The sequence below is a fragment of the Lampetra planeri genome, chromosome 34 (genome assembly GCF_965212315.1).
Source record: "Lampetra planeri chromosome 34, kcLamPlan1.2.h2, whole genome shotgun sequence".
Lineage (NCBI taxonomy): Eukaryota > Metazoa > Chordata > Hyperoartia > Petromyzontiformes > Petromyzontidae > Lampetra > Lampetra planeri.
In genome coordinates this window covers 136,816-158,079 of record NC_136140.1, presented here as the reverse complement: position 1 = coordinate 158,079, position 21,264 = coordinate 136,816, and positions in this window count along the sequence as shown.

Here is a 21,264-nt window from a genome sequence, read left to right as displayed (position 1 = left end):
TCTCCCAGCGGTGCCACTCTGCTACCATCACAGCGTGCCCCCCCCCCCCATCACCCACTCTCTCTCCCTGCGGTGCCACTCTGCCACCATCAGAGCGTGCCCCCCCCATCACCCACTCTCTCTCTCCCAGCGGTGCCACTCTGCCACCATCAGAGCGTGCCCCCCCCCCCCATCACCCACTCTCTCTCTCCCAGCGGTGCCACTGCCACCATCAGAGCGTGCCCCCCCCATCACCCACTCTCTCTCCCCCAGCGGTGCCACTCTGCCACCATCAGAGCGTGCCCCCCCCCATCACCCACTCTCTCTCTCCCAGCGGTGTTACTCTGCTACCATCACATCGTGCCCCCCCCCCATCACCCACTCTCTCTCTCCCAGCGGTGCCACTCTGCCACCATCAGAGCGTGCCCCCCCCCATCACCCACTCTCTCTCCCCCAGCGGTGCCACTCTGCCACCATCAGAGCGTGCCCCCCCCCCCCATCACCCACTCTCTCTCTCCCAGCGGTGTTACTCTGCTACCATCACATCGTGCCCCCCCCCCATCACCCACTCTCTCTCTCCCAGCGGTGCCACTCTGCTACCATCACAGCGTGCCCCCCCCCCCCATCACCCACTCTCTCTCTCCCAGCGGTGCCACTCTGCTACCATCAGAGCGTGCCCCCCCCCATCACCCACTCTCTCTCTCCCAGCGGTGCCACTCTGCCACCATCAGAGCGTGCCCCCCCCCATCACCCACTCTCTCTCTCCCAGCGGTGTTACTCTGCTACCATCACATCGTGCCCCCCCCCCATCACCCACTCTCTCTCTCCCAGCGGTGTTACTCTGCTACCATCACATCGTGCCCCCCCCCCCATCACCCACTCTCTCTCTCCCAGCGGTGCCACTCTGCTACCATCACAGCGTCCCCCCCCCCCCATCACCCACTCTCTCTCTCCCAGCGGTGCCACTCTGCCACCATCACATCGTGCCCCCCCCCATCACCCACTCTCTCTCTCCCAGCGGTGCCACTCTGCCACCATCACAGCGTGTCCCCCCCCATCACCCCCAATGGGCTCATTCCCACTCGGATCTCCTCTTTGCTCATCAAGTGGCATGATCTGCCCACGTCCATTTCGTCTCACAACACAAAATCAGTACGCTCGTCAATTACACTGTGGTCTTAATATGAATACATATACTGTATATAATAGGTGACGTTTCGGGCAATGACCCTTCTTCATAGCACTACATAGCAAGGCCAGAGCGAGTGGATGTGTAACGCGCACAGCTGTTGCAGGATGGCGCGGGAACCGACGAGACAGAGGCCAGGGAAGGCAGCAGAACCAGCGCCGGCGACCAACAGTCGCTCCGGCTCCGTGGTGCTGTGTCGTGATGTTTGGCAAACTCTGTTAATGATGAGAGTTGATACATCGTGACGGGGGGGGGGGGGGTAACAGTCAATCCCCGTAGAGACGGAACCCACTTGCTCTGCTGCCCAAACGGGGGGGGGGGGGGGGCGGGGGGGGGCGTGTGAGTGTCCCCAGGGGGCGGCGGTGGCCCGGGCAGCAGCCCCGGCAGGCACGAGGCGGCTGCTGCCCGGCTCCAAGTGGCACCGCCGTCGCCACCAATGGCTCTCGGTATTCACCCATTAGTGGTCGGCATTCGTGAGATGTCATTTGGGGGGTTCGAGGGGTCGGGTTACGGTCGCTGCTCGCCGTGGGGTGGGTGGTGGTGGTGTGCGCGTGATTGAGGAATGGAGCAGGTGACTGCCCTCGGGGCTACTGCGTGGGGCTCAGAAGCTGGGCACGAGTGCAACAGCAGCAGGAGCAACAGCAGCAGGAGGAGCAGCAGGAGGAGCAGCAGCAGCATGAGCAACAGCAGCAGGAGCAGCAGCAGGAGCAGCAGGAGCAGGAGGAGCAGCAGGAGGAGCAGCAGGAGCAGGAGGAGCAGCAGGAGCAGCAGGAGCAGGAGGAGCAGCAGGAGCAGGAGCAGCAGCAGCAGGAGCAGCAGGAGGAGCAGCAGGAGGAGCAGCAGGAGCAGCAGCAGGAGCAGCAGGAGCAGCAGCAGCAGCAGCAGCAGGAGCAACAGCAGCAGCAGGAGCAACAGCAGCAGGAGCAGCAGCAGGAGGAGCAGCAGCAGCAGCAGCAGCAGGAGCAGCAGCAGTAGCAGGAGCAACAGCAGGAGGAGCAGCAGCAGGAGGAGCAGCAGCAGCAGCAGCAGCAGCAGGAGCAGCAGCAGCAGCAGGAGCAACAGCAGGAGGAGCAGCAGCAGGAGGAGCAGCAGCAGCAGCAGCAGCAGCAGGAGCAGCAGCAGCAGGAGCAGCAGGAGCAGCAGGAGCAGGAGGAGCAGCAGGAGCAGCAGCAGGAGGAGCAGCAGCAGCAGCAGCAGGAGGAGCAGCAGGAGCAGCAGCAGGAGGAGCAGCAGCAGCAGCAGGAGGAGCAGCAGGAGCAGCAGCAGCAGCAGCAGCAGGAGGAGCAGCAGGAGCAGCAGGAGGAGCAGCAGGAGCAACAGCAGCAGCAGCAGCAGCAGCAGGAGGAGCAGCAGGAGCAGCAGGAGAAGGAGGAGGCCACGAGTTGGCTTTGTGTGTGGGGGGCGGCAAGGGCGAGTCTACGAGCACACGATGGGGGCCTGATAAGATTTACGATAGATTGTTTTTATCAGCCCTCATGCTTTAAAGTCCAGTCTCCTACTCTTATCCACTCAATCGCTCTGGCTTCTCTACCTATACACTATGAAGGGTCATTGCCTGAAACTTTGACTATTATACAGTTTCCCTATGAAGGCCATGAACGGTGTTATTGACGAATGTGTTTATATTATTTTGGTCTTCCGGTAAAGTCACGTAGATAGGTTCAAAGAAAAGAACAAAAAACTACGACGTTTCGATCGCAACACAAGCGGTCGTCGTCAGGAAAAGGGGGGTTTGCTTCTAAAGGCAAACTGTTTATAAAGGTTTGAAATGGGCATAGACCAAATGTCAGCAGCCAATGTTCATGTAAGTGGTGGGCAGCAACTGCGGCAGTGGTGAGTTTTCCACCAAGCAAAGGGCTGCCAGGTAAACATTGTGTTTAGTTTACAATTATTTCTCCTTGTGCACCACTGTCAACGCAGCAGCGTCCACAAACAAATGGGGTAATCGTGAGCACACGGCCCTCGTTAACCAGAATCACTCCTTTAAACAATCCATTAGACACTTCCAATGGCTATCGCATTGTGGGGAGGTCTCCATCCAGCAGTGGGTGACACTTGTTTCTGAATGAATATTGTATGTTTAAATCCGACAGAGATGTCACGTGTCACCAACAAAATAACAAGTGGACATTGCCTCCTTCCCACATCAGTCCCTTCACGTAAACAATAAAGGCATTTCGATATAAAGCTTTCGTGACTGCAGGGATTCATCTTCTTGGTTCTTTCGGTAAAGTCACGTAGAAGGGAAGTAATAAAATAATAAAAATATAACATAATAAAATATGTTTTATTATGTTTTATTTTTATTATTTTATTAATTCCCTTGTAAAACAATAAAACATATTTTATTATGTTTTATTTTTATTATTTTATTACTTCCCTTGTACGTGACTTTACCGAAAGAACCAATAATAAAAAAAAATAAAGGCATTGTCTCCACATCTCATTAGTCACACGACCTTTCTGTAAGTGCTCAATGTCAGCAACATTGGTTCAGCACAAGCGAACATTCGCAAAGGTTTCGACACGCAGTGACTCATCAGCAGAGTTTGCCTTGCTTGAATCGACACTGGTGAGCCGCCTTTCTGTTAGATAGGGGTCCAAGTATGACACAGAACTCTGTCATACAGAACACAGAATACTCATTGGTGTCCTTGTGGATAATATAAGCAACAAAATGTGTTCTGTTTGAAACGATCAGCTCCCGTCTATGCGTGGCACCTCTGGTTGAAGTTGATTCCACGTGGCAGCAGTGAACAGGCGCTGCAGGAAAGCACCGCTCATGGCGGCAACATTCCCCAGCACAACGCGCTGTCGTAAGGCCAGGGGTAGGACGGGATTTGCCAGGTATATTGTGAGTTTAATTAGCAGGTTACATAAAGGGCATGAGTCAAGCAGTCGGGACAGGCAGTGAGATTAAACATGGGTTTACCGTCGTAAAGAGAGGTCGTCAAGGACGTGTGTTGTCACCTAATATTGTCCACGGCTGCGGAGAAGGCGTTGAGAGCCGTGCGAGAAGAGTTTGAGTAATTTGCCGGCAGCGCGTCCCTGCGCTCCTGCACGTGCACTGCAGGTCCTCCTCCTACTCGCCTCAGAACCATCGCAGATTACGCGGAGCAAACCCAAGGGCAAACAGCTGGGCCCTGCACAATGGGGCATTCAGTGGCCAGAGCGAGCTCGGCGCAAGAGGAGGTTGCTCAGCGCCGCGTCCACCGTCGGACTTGGCCCAGAGCAGCGGAGCCCCAACGCGGAGCAGGACGGGGGTCCCGCGGGGGTCTCTGCCGTGATGAATCTGCCTCCCCGCCACCTCGGGGCTGCAGACCCAGAGGTTAATGCGGCGATTGCCTCAGGCCCCCCATTTCTCGTAGTCCCTCCATTCCACGTTGTCGTAACAGATGAGCGACGGTAGCGCGGCCATCAAAACATTTTGTCTTTGAATTACGATGACACCATTCGCGACTTTTCCACAGCTGAAGTTAAGGGAACATTGTGTTTTAAGCAATGCGTGTAGTAAGTGATTTGTTTGATGAATTTACCTTGAGTCAAATACATTTGTAAATGTTATATCGGTAAATAAATGTTTGATGACTTCGGTTTTTTTTTTCAAATGTAATACATATTTAGTCCCTTACCTCCTCTCAGCCTTAGACCCGTCATTGCCTAAATGCGGCCCTGGCTGCAGGTAGCGCTCACCAAACACCGCGAGACCCGTAGCGCTCCTCTGTCGCGAGATCGTTATGCAGAGCGCTGCACTCAACAGCAGCTGCAGCAGCTGAGAGACGCGAGGTGCAGGGAGCAGCTGCTGCTGTTGCTGCTGCTGCTGCTGCTGCTGTTGCTGCTGCTGTTGTTGCTGCTGCTGTTGCTGCTGCTGCTGTTGCTGCTGCTACTGCGATGGGATCTCGCCATGATGTGAGCTTCCGCGAAAGCCGACGTGTTAAACGGACTAAAATTACAAACAAGGTAACACACATCAGACAACAAACAGGAGAGAATACACGGGACACGCCGCATCTTTGAATCAAACGGTGCCCTCTTGAATTGTGACACCTGATGGGATGGCTGGGGTGGATTCTCTTTCAGTGCCACTTCTCAGAGCTAAACGCGCGTCAAACAATTCCCAGGCTGCGTGGTGGTAGTGGAGGCGGTATGTGTGTGTTGAACTTCTTTCGCACCATACGTAGCCAACCGTGTTAATCGGAGGGCCGACGAGGAGTGAGGAATGTGTCCGTGCCAGGGTCTCCGCAGCGCGCGGGAATAAACATACGGGGCGGGAGGGTACAGGGAGCGCTGAAGAATGCAGCAAGAGAGTGCAGGAGCAGCAGCAGTCCCGCGTTGCACGCGAGGTCTCCCATCTCTGTCAACATCTTGCACCGCCTTCCGCCCCATCCCTCACCGTTACCGGCACCCGACGCGGAATGTCCCCGCCGCCGTGGTGCTCGGTGACCCCGAGAGAGGCCCCGCGCCTCCCACCCCCCCCACCCACACCTGGCCGCTGGGTTGGTGGTGGCGCAGTGGTGGCACAACTCTCGCGCCTCCCACCAAGAAGCGCCTGGGTTAGAACCACCGACTTTGACGCGTCTCTGTGTGGAGTTTGTATGTCCCCCCCCCCGTTCTGCATGGGTTTCCTCCGTGTCCCCCGGTTCTTCCCATAGCTAAAAACACCCATACAATGTAACTGGTATTGGCCAAAACATTATGCCAATGCTGAAACATTATCTGCAAATTACTCAACGTGGATCACACAGCAGCAGCAGCACGGCCGCCTCCGACTGCGACGACTTTGCACGACCCTCCTAACACCGCCTTGAGACGCATTGAGGCTGTCCTGGAAAACCAAGTAGGCTGACTACAATCTCCCAGCCGTGGCGTCACTCGTGTTTATCTACCTTATCTCCCGCACTCTCATGAGCCCGCGTATAGCCTTAAGAGTCTGTTGGGACAAGTACTGGTTAGCGAGCATCATTTGAAGGCCGGCACGGCGCACAAGGAGATAGATGGCCAGCACCACGCCCGACCGCCTTGTCTCCCGAATGGCGATGTTAACACATCGCACCAGATACTCACTTGACGCTGAGTCGATCTAGGGGAGGCCCAGGAGCGGTTCAAATCATCGTCACTGGTATTGGCGGCCGTGAGAAGGAATCGAACTCGGTTCGCCAGGTTTGTAGCGCAGCGTGCTAACCGCCACCCTTCATCCCGCACCCCGATCTCCACTGCAGTCAGGGCCGTCCATAGGTGGGTGCGGGGCCTGACTCAAATCCCACCGTGGCGCAGCCAGCTCCATGGAGCAGCCAGCTCCATGGAACAGCCCGACCCCTGGAGTACACAGCCACAATGGTTTCGCCAACAGCTGTGTTATAAACCGTAAAATTGTATGAGCCGCTGGTCAGTTTCATGACATATATTAGTTGAAATCCCCCTTAGCTTGCCGCGTGAATCAGCGTGAACTTAGGGGACACGATAGGCAATTGGCCACTGATCGGTAGGATTGTGTAAAGTAGGATTGTGTAAAGGCATCCCGGGAACACGGCACGGCTGTCCGGGACGGGAGGCTGCGCTGCTGCTGCTGCCGTGATGTGTCGTGATGTCACGTCGTGCATCGCCTGGACGATGACATTCTCATCTGCGGCTTGCGCAGCAGCAGTGGCTCGCGATTGTTCAGCTACCGCGCGTCACCACTTCCACGGCAGAGTGGGCGGCAGGATGGTGACGCAGTGGTCACACCGTCGACTTCACAGCAAGAAGGGCCTGAGTTCGATTCCCAACCCGGGCGCCTTTCTGTCTGGAGTTTGTATGTTCTCATCTTGTTCTGCAAAGTGTGTGTGTGTGAGAGGGTGGAGTAAGTGTGATCTCTCTCCCCTGGTTCTGCAAAGTGTGTGTGTGTGTGAGAGGGTGGAGTAAGTGTGATCTCTCTCCCCTGGCTCTGCACGGGTTTCCTCTGGGTTGTCCTGTTTCCTCCAATAGTTAAAAACCCCAAGATATTTTCTCTGGAGAATATCAATAAAATATAAATGTACCAAATCTCAAGATTGGCACCACTGTTATCCAGGGTCGGTGTCTCCCGAGATGGGGAAGGCTACGACTCTATGGGAGTGAACATCAGAATCTTTATTCAGACTGGAGTAATCCGATGAAAGATGAAGCTCTGTTTTACAGATGTCCAGTAACGTAACCTGGAGACCACATCTGCTGCGTGTGAAGCCCGCACGCCCTCCTGTGTGATTAATGTACAGTACTGTCTACACATTCATTTCACTCGAGTACCAGAGTTCTCGTTGTTTCCTCGTGCACCGAGTTTCACACGCCCAGCGTGCGGCGTGGCAACTCCTCAGTGACTAGCCCCTATGTCTGCACCCTCATGGCGCTTCAAAGGCAGTAACAACAAACACGCGCCTGCTGCCAGACACTGGGCAACGTTCGTGATCTTTGTGTCGGCTCCTCGCCCTCGCAGCGAGCTTCGTGCCTCGCCCTCCGGGCAGCAGCGCCCAGCCCTGCGGGGCACGGGGCCCTGCGGGTCTGTGGGCCCTGCGGGGCCGCCCACTGTCCGTCTGGCCCCACGCGACTTCCCTCCCATCCCCTGAGCGGTGCCACTCACTGTGACGGTGCCCCCCCCCCCCTACACAACAGCTGCCCCCCCCCATCCGAGAGGAGCTGGAGCAGGACGTGGCTCAGACTCTTCCTTAAAAGCCTCGCTTCACCCGGTTACCCCCCAGGTCCCCCCCCCCCCCCATCGACCCCCTCTCTCCCGAGGGCGACTCCTCTGCTTGCGGCCACTGGACAGCAGCAGCCCTCTCGCCCCCATCGGCAGCGACCTCTCGGCGCCCATCACTGGAGCAGTCAGCGCAGAGAAGGCGCCGTTGGCTGGTGCCAGCGGTGAAGTGCAGAGCGGTGGCATTGAGAAGCAAGCGGCTGCTTGGACGCCCCGCGCGTTTGTGGAGCGATTTGAGACGTTCATTCTCCGAGCGCTGTAAAGGCCATTAGGAGTTGCGATGAGGGCCACTGGACGGTTTCCACAGAGCAAGACCGTTCACGCGTCTCAGTCAGCCGATGTCTCTCAAAACGCTTCGATTTCCGACAATATACCAGTGCCGGTACCATGGTACGAATGGATTCTTGCCACCGGATAACACAGTCGACAACTCCAGGACTGTCCCGGTTAAACACGGCCAGGTGGCGAGCCAATTGCCCAGATGCTGTGCAAGTCGACATCGCACGCGTGGGCAGCGTGCGCCTGGCACCGCCGCTCCCCGTCCGCAGAGCAGCCCCCCCCCCCCCCGGGCCCAGCACAGCGAGGGCGACTCCTGGACCCGCGGGTGAACATCGTCGTTCAATCTGCCAGCCCCCACGAATGGAAACCTCCCTTCGCAAGGCCGAGAACAATGCAGCTGCTTGCGGGCAGCAGCAGCACGATGGACATTGCCTACGGGACGGTTCCGCCCGGAGGACGGGTGGGATAAGCCAATCGCCCCCTCGCATCGGGGAGCGAGAGTACTAATGGCTTGGCCACATAGCGGCTCGAGCGAGCGAGTGTACGCGCCGCTAGCGCTAGAAAGACAAAACATCGATTTCAGCCGGGCTGGGAGATCTCCAACTGATTCGCCACACCAGACGAGTTGACTCTGAAGCGGCGGTGGAATTCACAACAAGGCTGGGAGGGAGGGGGGCGTGCGGTCGAACCATCGCCCCCAGAGGTCACTGAGAGACGTCGCTGACGTTGTCGCGCGTCGTTTTGCGATGAAGGACTCCGATTTTGTTAATAACGATGCGGTTTGTAAACTAACACCGCGGTATGAGACACTTAAAAAAGATTTTGATAAATACTGCGAATGTCCACCGCTTAAGAGGGTTAACTGGGCCACGCCTCGCGCAAAGTCAATGTGTGGAGTCAATGTGCAGAGTGAGTGTGGAGTGTGAGTGTGGAGTGTGAGTGTGGAGTGTGAGTGTGGAGTGTGAGTGTGGAGTGTGGAGTGTGAGTGTGGAGTGTGAGTGTGAGTGTGGAGTGTGAGTGTGAGTGTGGAGTGTGAGTGTGGAGTGTGAGTGTGGAGAGTGAGTGTGGAGTGTGAGTGTGGAGTGTGAGTGTGGAGTGTGAGTGTGGAGTGTGAGTGTGGAGTGTGAGTGTGTGAGTGTGGAGTGTGAGTGTGGAGTGTGAGTGTGGAGTGTGAGTGTGGAGTGTGAGTGTGGAGTGTGAGTGTGGAGTGTGAGTGTGAGTGTGGAGTGTGAGTGTGGAGTGTGAGTGTGAGTGTGGAGTGTGAGTGTGAGTGTGGAGTGTGAGTGTGGAGAGTGAGTGTGGAGTGTGAGTGTGGAGTGTGAGTGTGGAGTGTGAGTGTGGAGTGTGAGTGTGAGTGTGGAGTGTGAGTGTGGAGTGTGAGTGTGAGTGTGGAGTGTGAGTGTGGAGTGTGAGTGTGGAGTGTGAGTGTGGAGTGTGAGTGTGAGTGTGGAGTGTGAGTGTGAGTGTGGAGTGTGAGTGTGGAGTGTGAGTGTGGAGTGTGAGTGTGGAGTGTGAGAGTGAGTGTGAGTGTGGAGTGTGAGTGTGAGTGTGGAGTGTGAGTGTGGAGTGTGAGTGTGGAGTGTGGAGTGTGAGTGTGGAGTGTGAGTGTGGAGTGTGAGTGTGGAGTGTGAGAGTGAGTGTGAGTGTGGAGTGTGAGTGTGGAGTGTGAGTGTGAGTGTGGAGGTGAGTGTGGAGGGTGAGGGAGTGTGGAGTGTGAGGGGGGAGTGTGGGTGGGAGGGGTGGGAGTGGGTGGGAGGGGGAGTGTGGGGTGGTGGGGAGGGTGGTGTGGTGGAGTGTGAGTGTGGAGTGTGAGTGTGGGTGTGGAGTGGGAGTGTGAGTGTGGAGTGTGGTGGAGTGTGGGGAGTGTGAGTGTGGAGGGTGAGTGTGAGGGGGTGGTGTGGGGGAGTGTGGGAGTGTGAGTGGTGGGAGTGTGGAGTGTGAGGGGAGTGTGAGTGGGGAGTGTGGAGTGTGAGTGTGGAGTGTGGAGTGTGAGTGTGGAGTGTGGAGTGGTGTGGAGTGTGAGTGGGAGTGTGAGGTGGAGGGTGAGTGTGGAGTGTGAGTGTGGAGGTGGTGGGGGTGGGGAGTGTGGGGTGTGGGTGTGGGGTGGGGAGTGTGGTGTGGAGGTGGGTGGAGTGGGAGGTGGGAGGGGGTGGGTGGGTGTGGGTGGAGTGTGAGTGTGGTGGTGTGAGGGTGGGGGTGTGGGTGGGGGGTGGTGGAGTGTGGTGTGGGTGTGAGTGTGGGGAGTGTGAGTGTGGGAGTGTGAGGGGAGTGGTGGAGTGTGAGTGTGGAGTGTGAGTGTGGAGTGTGAGTGTGAGTGTGAGTGTGGAGAGTGAGTGTGGAGTGTGAGTGTGAGTGTGGAGTGTGAGTGTGGAGAGTGAGTGTGAGTGTGGAGTGTGAGTGTGGAGTGTGAGTGTGGAGTGTGAGTGTGGAGTGTGAGTGTGGAGTGTGAGTGTGAGTGTGGAGAGTGAGTGTGAGTGTGGAGTGTGAGTGTGGAGTGTGAGTGTGGAGTGTGAGTGTGGAGTGTGAGTGTGGAGTGTGAGTGTGAGTGTGGAGAGTGAGTGTGAGTGTGGAGTGTGAGTGTGGAGTGTGAGTGTGGAGTGTGAGTGTGGAGTGTGAGTGTGAGTGTGGAGTGTGAGTGTGGAGTGTGAGTGTGAGTGTGGAGTGTGAGTGTGGAGTGTGAGTGTGGAGTGTGAGTGTGGAGTGTGAGTGTGAGTGTGGAGTGTGAGTGTGGAGTGTGAGTGTGGAGTGTGGAGTGTGAGTGTGGAGTGTGAGTGTGGAGTGTGGAGTGTGAGTGTGGAGTGTGAGTGTGGAGTGTGAGTGTGAGTGTGGAGTGTGAGTGTGGAGTGTGAGTGTGGAGTGTGGAGTGTGAGTGTGGAGTGTGAGTGTGAGTGTGGAGTGTGAGTGTGGAGTGTGAGTGTGGAGTGTGAGTGTGAGTGTGGAGTGTGAGTGTGGAGTGTGAGTGTGGAGTGTGAGTGTGAGTGTGGAGTGTGAGTGTGGAGTGTGAGTGTGGAGTGTGAGTGTGGAGTGTGGAGTGTGAGTGTGGAGTGTGAGTGTGGAGTGTGAGTGTGGAGTGTGGAGTGTGAGTGTGGAGTGTGAGTGTGGAGTGTGAGTGTGGAGTGTGAGTGTGGAGTGTGGAGTGTGAGTGTGGAGTGTGAGTGTGGAGTGTGAGTGTGGAGTGTGGAGTGTGAGTGTGAGTGTGGAGTGTGGAGTGTGAGTGTGGAGTGTGAGTGTGGAGTGTGAGTGTGAGTGTGGAGTGTGGAGTGTGAGTGTGGAGTGTGAGTGTGGAGTGTGAGTGTGAGTGTGGAGTGTGAGTGTGGAGTGTGAGTGTGGAGTGTGAGTGTGAGTGTGGAGTGTGAGTGTGGAGTGTGGAGTGTGGAGTGTGAGTGTGGAGTGTGGAGTGTGAGTGTGGAGTGTGAGTGTGGAGTGTGAGTGTGAGTGTGGAGTGTGGAGTGTGAGTGTGGAGTGTGGAGTGTGAGTGTGGAGTGTGGAGTGTGAGTGTGGAGTGTGAGTGTGGAGTGTGAGTGTGGAGTGTGAGTGTGGAGTGTGGAGTGTGAGTGTGGAGTGTGAGTGTGGAGTGTGGAGTGTGAGTGTGGAGTGTGAGTGTGGAGTGTGAGTGTGGAGTGTGAGTGTGGAGTGTGAGTGTGGAGTGTGAGTGTGAGTGTGGAGTGTGAGTGTGAGTGTGGAGTGTGAGTGTGGAGTGTGAGTGTGGAGTGTGAGTGTGGAGTGTGAGTGTGGAGTGTGAGTGTGAGTGTGGAGTGTGGAGTGTGAGTGTGGAGTGTGAGTGTGGAGTGTGAGTGTGAGTGTGGAGTGTGAGTGTGGAGTGTGAGTGTGAGTGTGGAGTGTGAGTGTGAGTGTGGAGTGTGGAGTGTGAGTGTGGAGTGTGAGTGTGAGTGTGGAGTGTGAGTGTGGAGTGTGAGTGTGGAGTGTGGAGTGTGAGTGTGGAGTGTGGAGTGTGAGTGTGGAGTGTGAGTGTGAGTGTGGAGTGTGAGTGTGGAGTGTGAGTGTGAGTGTGGAGTGTGGAGTGTGGAGTGTGAGTGTGAGTGTGCAGAGTGAGTGTGAGTGTGGAGTGTGAGTGTGGAGTGTGAGTGTGGAGTGTGGAGTGTGAGTGTGCAGAGTGAGTGTGAGTGTGGAGTGTGAGTGTGGAGTGTGAGTGTGGATTGTGAGTGTGAGTGTGGAGTGTGAGTGTGCAGAGTGAGTGTGAGTGTGGAGTGTGAGTGTGGAGTGTGAGTGTGGAGTGTGAGTGTGAGTGTGGAGTGTGAGTGTGGAGTGTGAGTGTGGAGTGTGAGTGTGGAGTGTGAGTGTGGAGTGTGAGTGTGAGTGTGGAGTGTGAGTGTGAGTGTGGAGTGTGAGTGTGGAGTGTGAGTGTGAGTGTGGAGTGTGAGTGTGGAGTGTGAGTGTGGAGTGTGAGTGTGGAGTGTGATTGTGATTGATCCATATCGGACCTCCGAGCCGCTGTGGGGGAACGCAGCTCGCAGACGACCCGCGCGTCTCTACGCGGTGATTCCTCCTCGCTCTGATTCTCACAAATCACCAACTCGTCGCTCTGATTCTCACAAATCACCAACTCGTCGCTCTGATTCTCACAAATCACCAACTCGTCGCTCTGATTCTCACAAATCACCAACTCGTCGCTCTGATTCTCACAAATCACCAACTCGTCGCTCTGATTCTCACAAATCACCAACTCGTCGCTCTGATTCTCACAAATCACCAACTCGTCACTCTGATTCTCACAAATCACCAACTCGTCGCTCTGATTCTCACAAATCACCAACTCGTCGCTCTGATTCTCACAAATCACCAACTCGTCGCTCTGATTCTCACAAATCACCAACTCGTCGCTCTGATTCTTACAAATCACCAACTCGTCGCTCTGATTCTCACAAATCACCAACTCGTCGCTCTGATTCTCACAAATCACCAACTCGTCGCTCTGATTCTTACAAATCACCAACTCGTCGCTCTGATTCTCACAAATCACCAACTCGTCGCTCTGATTCTCACAAATCACCAACTCGTCGCTCTGATTCTTACAAATCACCAACTCGTCGCTCTGATTCTCACAAATCACCAACTCGTCGTTCTGATTGTCACAAATCACCAACTCGTCGCTCTGATTCTCACAAATCACCAACTCGTCGCTCTGATTCTCACAAATCACCAACTCGTCGCTCTGATTCTCACAAATCACCAACTCGTCGCTCTGATTCTCACAAATCACTAACTCGTCGCTCTGATTCTCACAAATCACCAACTCGTCGCTCTGATTCTCACAAATCACCAACTCGTCGCCCTGATTCTCACAAATCACCAACTCGTCGCTGTGGAGGGGCGGGGTGGAGGGGGACATTTCTCTCTGCAGAGTCTAACAATATGACGGTTGCGTGGGCCCCCCAGGGCCTCAATTAAAGCAATTCGAATGCAGAAGCGATGCTATTCCTCGAGTCATGGTGTCATGTCAGCCGCATGAACGTCAGCTGAGTGCCGACCTGACGTGGGACGCCCCAGCAAGCCACGAAGCAGGCGCTCGAGCGAGCGGAGCGCAGCAGCAGCGTGGAGGCTGCTGCTGCAGCTACAGCAGCAGCGTGGAGGCTGCTGCAGCAGCAGCAGCAGCGTTCAGGCTGACGACAGAGCAGCGGCTCAGAGACCCTCGCCATCAGACTCCGGTTGGCTGCATTCCTGTGGGCAGAGCTGTAAATGTCAGGGCTTGAGTCGCCCAGTCGTCTTCGCCATGAGAGCACAGCGAGAAGCCTGTGCAGGGCAATGCATACCGCAGGAATGATTATTCTGGAGTAAAGTGGCTTTGAAGAGGGAAATTTATTTATTTTGAAGGCATGAATTCCTGTTACCTGTTGCATATGTTTGGTTTCTGAATGAGAGGAGATTAAGGCAGAGCGATCACAGAGATAATCATGTGCACGCTGACACAGGCCCGACTGAGGACCTTGCTGGCAGCAGCAGCGGCAGCGGCCTCGCCGCGTCTCGCCCCGCAGGTTTTGGCGTCACGCCGTGGGGGGCCGTGGGGGGCCGTGGGGGGCCGGGGGGGGCGGGGGGGCCGTGGTGGGCCGGGGGAGGTCCGTGGGGGGCCGGGGGGGGGGCAGCGGCGGTGTCGCGGCTCGCGCCCTGCGCTACGAACCCGGCGAACCAAGATCGAATCCCGCTCACGGCCAACATCGGTGACGAATATCTGAACGATTCCTGGGCCTTCCCTAGGTCGACTCAGCCTCAAATGAGTATCTGGTGCGATATATAAACGTCGTCACTAGGGGACGAAGGCGGCCGGGCGTAGCGCTGGCCACCCCCCCCCCCCTCGTGTGCCGTGACGACCTTCGTCGGCGCTGCTCGCGAACAGCGAGTACCCGAGCGGTCTGTCACAGGCTACACGGGGCTCGTTGTTGATGGCTGTTCTTGTTCGGTGCAGTGTGCTATGCGACTGCACACGGCGCTGAAATCAACGACTTATTTTACCTCCCTAATCCGAGGGGGCGTTGTCATGTTGTGTGGCTGTCTGTACGTGGGCGAGGGCGCACCAGGCATGGCGATGTTCATACATCGGCTCCGAGCAACGGGCTGGTTCCTTTCCTGTTCGAGACTGAGCTGAGCGCAGCCCCAACCCTGAAGCGCCAAAGCGAACTCTCGCCCCAACTCCTGCACAAGCTACGGAAGCGCGTGTTGACGACTCTGGCGCTGCGATGGCGAGCAGGGAGCGCACACGCGATCAGGGGCTACAGGATCAGGACTACAGGATCAGGGCTACAGGATCAGGGCCACAGGATCAGGGCTACAGGATCAGGGCCACAGGATCAGGGCTACAGGATCAGGGCTACATGATCAGGATCAGGGTTACAGGATCAGGGCTACAGGAGCAGGGGCTACGCTACATGATCAGGATCAGGGCCACAGGATCGGGGCTACAGGATCAGGGCCACAGGATTCAGGGCTACAGGATCAGGGCTACAGGATCAGGGCTACAGGATCAGGATCAGGTCTACAGGATCAGGGCTACAGGATCAGGGCCACAGGATCAGGGCCACAGGATCAGGGCTACAGGATCAGGGCTACAGGATCAGGATCAGGGCTACAGGATCAGGGCTACAGGATCAGGATCAGGGCTACAGGATCAGGGCTACAGGATCAGGGCCACAGGATCAGGGCCACAGGATCAGGGCTACAGGATCAGGGGCTACAGGATCAGGGCTACAAGATCAGGGCTACAGGATCAGGGCTACAGGATCAGGGGCTACGCTACAGGATCAGGATCAGGGCCACAGGATCAGGGCTACAGGATCAGGGCCGCAGGATCAGGGCTACAGGATCAGGGGCTACAGGATCAGGGCTACAAGATCAGGGCTACAGGATCAGGGCTACAGGATCAGGGGCTACAGGATCAGGGCTACAAGATCAGGGCCACAGGATCAGGGCCACAGGATCAGGGCTACAGGATCAGGGGCTACAGGATCAGGGCTACAAGATCAGGGCTACAGGATCAGGGCTACAGGATCAGGGGCTACGCTACAGGATCAGGATCAGGGCCACAGGATCAGGGCTACAGGATCAGGGCCGCAGGATCAGGGCTACAGGATCAGGGGCTACAGGATCAGGGCTACAAGATCAGGGCCACAGGATCAGGGCCACAGGATCAGGGCTACAGGATCAGGGGCTACAGGATCAGGGCTACAAGATCAGGGCTACAGGATCAGGGCTACAGGATCAGGGGCTACGCTACAGGATCAGGATCAGGGCCACAGGATCAGGGCTACAGGATCAGGGCCGCAGGATCAGGGCTACAGGATCAGGGGCTACAGGATCAGGGCTACAAGATCAGGGCTACAGGATCAGGGCTACAGGATCAGGGCTACAGGATCAGGGCCGCAGGATCAGGGCTACAGGATCAGGGGCTACAGGATCAGGGCTACAAGATCAGGGCTACAGGATCAGGGCTACAGGATCAGGGGCTACAGGATCAGGGCTACAAGATCAGGGCCACAGGATCAGAGCTACAGGATCAGGGGCTACGCTACAGGATCAGGATCAGGGCCACAGGATCGGGGCTACAGGATCAGGGCCGCAGGATCAGGGATCTGAGTTGTGAGGTTCCAAGGAGGCAGCGCAGCAACGCGGCGTGAGCCTTGTGTGAGCGAGTGGCATGACGCGCGCACTCTGTGTGGCCACTCATTCATTCACTCGCTAATTCACTCCTTCTCCCTCCTCCCTGGTGCCATGCGGTGTCCCTCCACCACAACAGCTGGGCCGTGTTAGTCCACACCGCCAAGCGATGCCGTGCAAATTGGATTAGAGCCTCCGTTGCAAACTTGTGTGTGCAGTCCTCACTTGAACACAATGCCAACATCGCCGCGGAACGCAGGGCCAGGGCATTGCTCGGATCCGTCGTGTCAGGTTGCTCTAACATGATGACAGATACGCCGGGCGACAGACGGCGCGTGGAGCGGTGCCACAGCCGTGAGGGCACTGCGGCTGTGAACCCAACGACCTGAGCGAGAGTCTCGACCACGGCTAACATCAGTGGCGAGCGACACGTCATCATTAAACACACACACGTGTGTGCATTATACCGCGTGCCATTCATTGACAAAACAAATCACTAAGTGCTTTACATGTGAACATTTCAACATGCCGTGAATCTATATATATAAAATGGCAAATCTGTCTGTCTGTCTGTGTGTGTGTCTGTGTGTCGCCGGACCATACGCAGTTTCATTGGACGGCGGTTGCCCCTGGCAACGGGTAGCGACGCATTCGCTGTGGGGTGGACGCCATTTTTAATTTCCGTAAAAAATATGCGCACGCATTAACACGCGACTCTCAGGTAAATTCATCAAAGTTTCACGTCCTCTTCACTCCCCCCCCACCACAATGTGTGCAATTACTATTATAGGCTCGGTAGATAATACAATTATAGCGATTAGACAGTATTATTGTAGCGCGGGGTGGGGGGGGACGGCCCCGGTACCCAGCCTCAGCCGGGTGGCCAATCTAGGCGAGGCAGGAGGCTCTGCACGGTACTAGGCCTCGACACCCAGCACGCGACTCTGAGGTAAAATCATCAAAGTTTCACGTCCTCTTCACTCGCCCCCCACCACAATGTGTGCAATTACTATTATAGGGTCGGTAGATCATAAAATTATAGCGATTAGACAGTATTATTGTAGCGCGGGGGTGGGGGGGTAACGGCCCCTGTACCCAGCCTCAGCCGGGTGGGCAATTTAGGCGAGGCCGGAGGCTCTGCACGGTACTAGGCCTCGACACCCACCACGCGACTTTGAGGTAAATTCATCAAAGTTTCACGTCCTCTTCACTCCCCCCCCACCACAATGTGTGCAATTACTATTATAGGGTCGGTAGATTATAAAATTATAGCGATTAGACAGTATTATTGTAGCGCGGGGGGGGGGGGGGGTAACGGCCCCGGTACCCAGCCTCAGCCGGGTGGGCAATCTAGGCGAGGCCGGAGGCTCTGCACGGTACTAGGCCTCGACACCCCACCACACTATAGGCCGTACATATTACTGCACAGCGGCCGAGGAGATCGTGGCTGGGGGGGGGGGCAGGGGTAGCAGCCCATCTGTGTATATATGTAAAGTTATTAAGAAATATATTTTTCACCCGGGCAACGCCGGGTACTTATGCTAGTTAAAATATAAAAAGTGGCATACAAGAAGTTGCCATGAGGATAAATAGATTCCATCTGAAGCGGTTCTAAGCCTCGGCCTCAACAACCCACACTGGCCAGCGGGGTGAAGTAGGGTCACCCGCTTGACCCGCATGGCCGACACCACCTGGGAATGCCTTCATCCAGCAGTGGATTGACAAAAGGCTGTGAATCATATTCTATGAAGACGGTGGTACTGTAAACAGTCAAACACACAAACACATTGCCGCATCGCTCAAACGTTCGCTCGAAGCTGTTCCTGGCTCATTCATCCGAAATAGAAAGCGGCAATTGCTCTTTAGCGAGCATCCAGTTAAGGCTGGCACGGCACACAATCGGGTACCAATGTGTACTCGCTGTACTGGACACTCATTTAACCCCGAGGCGACCTAGGAGAATCCCAAACCAAGTTCAGATGCCGGGAATTGAACACGCGTAGCTGGGATCACAGCACAGTGATACCATGACCCCCACCGCCCATAAAGCAAACAGTAAACTGCGTGACAATTATCTGAACAAGTCCTGGGCTTCGTCTAGGTCGACTCAGCCTCAAATGAGTACCTGGTGCGGTGTGTAAATATCGCCACTAGGGAGCTGATGGGACTTGCCGATGACTGGCACCAGCAGTGTCAAGATTGACTTCTGTCAAGGATTAGCACGGTTGGCTCGGTACAGTGCGAAAGAAGTTCAACACACATACACACATCAAGGCCGCTGCTGGGGAGTTGGAAGCAGTCGCCCTCTCGCAACAACGGAGGGCAGAGAAGCAACGCTCACAACAACGGACGTAGCGCTGGGCAGCTAAAACGCAGATAGTTGTCACAGTTGGTGCATCTGCCAGTCATCTCAGTCAGTCAACCCACGGTACCTGGGTCTGTCCCGTGCCCTCCTGCCAGCAGTGAGCCCTCGACACGTCACGTGGTGGCCTCAAAGTGCACCTCGCACCCCACGAGCGCCGTGGGGACGTCACAGCCACTTGGTGGTGAACGGCAGTGGTTGGTCTGTGTGTCAATGCCTCTGCGTGTGTGTGACTATCCCATTACGACAATCCTTAGTCCTGCCTGATGCTTACGATCCTTCTGCACATTGTATCACAGAGCGGAATGCCCAATCTGGGCCGTCCCTGAGTCAATCCGCCTCGCGTCACGAACCCCATGGCGTCGATTTGTTCAACCGCTTCAGTTCCCCAACAAGTCTCCTCTCAGGTCTCCCTCATTGGTGTCATGTCCTACCCTTTTAATGTCCTATCCTGGTCCTTGTCTTGCCCTTAATATCCCCACTTCCTCTCGGATCTATCTTCCTCCTACCTGTGCCTCTTCTCTTTGTGCCCGTAGCCGATGCGGCCACCCAGCCCCGACCCGCAGCTGGGGAGCGTCAAAGCCCGCTGGCCAACTCCCCACAGCCGCCATGGCGCCCGCGGGGGCTACTCACACGTCCAGGTGACGTCCAGGTGACGTTTGAGCCGGAGTGGAAACTTCGTTGTGTTGTTATTGTTGATAGTGTGGTGGTGGTGGTGGCTGGATCAATACCGCAGGAGGAGCCCCTCCTACCCAATACCCGTGGGTGCTACGGGACTGCTTGAGGCTCCTCCGCCTTAAGCAGTCATAGATCACCCACACTGTACTACAAACTGACCACACCATGGTGGCTTCTAAACGTATTCCCAATTTGTTCAATAGACAACGTGCTTTGGCTTCAAATGATATCACAAATCTATAAAAATGACAAGTTATAAGCTTCAAATCAAGATTGAAGTTATAATTTGGTTATACAAAAGTGTCATTGCATTAAAGCTGTTAATTTTACATTCGAAACACAATTGCAATGTACGAAAATCAATACGGTAGTTGCAGAGTCCAGCAATAATGGGCCAGACAGGCAGCGAAGCCAAGACATGAGGCTGCAATTGTTTCTCCTTCAGAGCCGCAGCCCGCACCCAGGTGGTGCCGGCACGAGCTGTGACGTTCTGCAGTGCTCGGCACAAGCCGCGTATTTAAGGGGCGAGAGGATCAGAGGAAGAAGACAGCAGCAGCAGCAGCTCCGAGCCCACAACGGGCTGCAGCAGCAGCAGCACCCCATCCAGCGCCATCGCCACGAGCTACGCGGGAGACAGCGGCGGGCCACGCCGGGGCGCCAGCTCCGACGGAGTCCGATCGCTCTCGTCGGCCAGACTCGGGGCCCAGCGCTCCGACTACTACGGCGGGCTCGTGCACGGCCGCAGCATGCCCGCCCTCGACCACGTGGACACCTCCCGGCTCAGCCGCTTCGGCGCGCTCGCAGGAGACTCTGCACAACCTCCAGCCAACGAGAAGCAACTCCTGCAGGAGCTCAATGAGCGTTCCGCAGGCTACATTGCCACGGTACGAGGCCTTGAGCAGAGCAACACGGATCTGGATGAAGAGATCTCGGCGCTCAAACGGAGGCGGTCGGCCATCGCTCGCAGTGGCGTCAACGACGTCCACGAGCTGGAGATCAAAGAGCTCCGCGAGCTCATTGATCACGTTCGTGGAGAAAAGATGTCCATGCAGATGGAGCAAAAGCGCCTGAACAACGACATCAAGAAGCTCAATGAGGAATATGGTCAAGAAATTCGTCTACACAATTAAGCAGATGAGCTCATTCGAATGTTCAGCAAGAACACAGAGGCCACGTCTCTGGTGCTCATGAATAATGAGAAGCGGATGCAGGCCGTGTGCAATGTCTGATCTAGCGTGGGATTGATGAATAATAAAGGATGATAACAGTACGTCTACTCTCACCAATTACAAATGACGATGTCCCTATGCTTAGCCATGTGAAAACGTCTTGAGATATAATTATCCGTAAATGCATGGGTGGCTATACAAGCGGGCGCCATTATGCTTTTGTAGTTTAATTGCAAAAAATAATAATTTTTATGTGGATATCAAAATGCAATGTGAATATAAAAGCCATCCCAATGTTGCCTTCTTTTAATAAATATTACCGAAATGTTTGAAACTAGAAGGTCCGTGGGCTGACAAATGTAACTTGTTTTTCAAATAAATTCACTTTGCCGTTGAATGAAATTCTTTCAGACTAAGACATCTGTAGTGAAACACTACAAGTCTTCTGTAACTGTTCAAAAAATATTCCTTGGCACAAAGCACCTTCTCGAGCTAATGTTAATGTGACTCCCCGAGCTCACATAGCACCGACGTCTCCCGCACCGCCCGCAGGAGGTGCTGGAGCCGTTGCAGGGAGAGTTGCGCCACTCCACGTGGGAGGTGGCGCGCCGCCGGCGCGAGTACCGGGACCTGCTCAACGCCAAGATGGCGCTCAACGTCGAGATCTCCGCCTACAGGCTGGCGCGTGCCCAGGGGCATGGTGACTAGGTGAGGTTGCCATGGTCGCACTTTTGGCGTCATCTGGTCCAACCCATGTGAGACTAGGCTCTAAGGAAAGCTGTCTCGGGTGTGG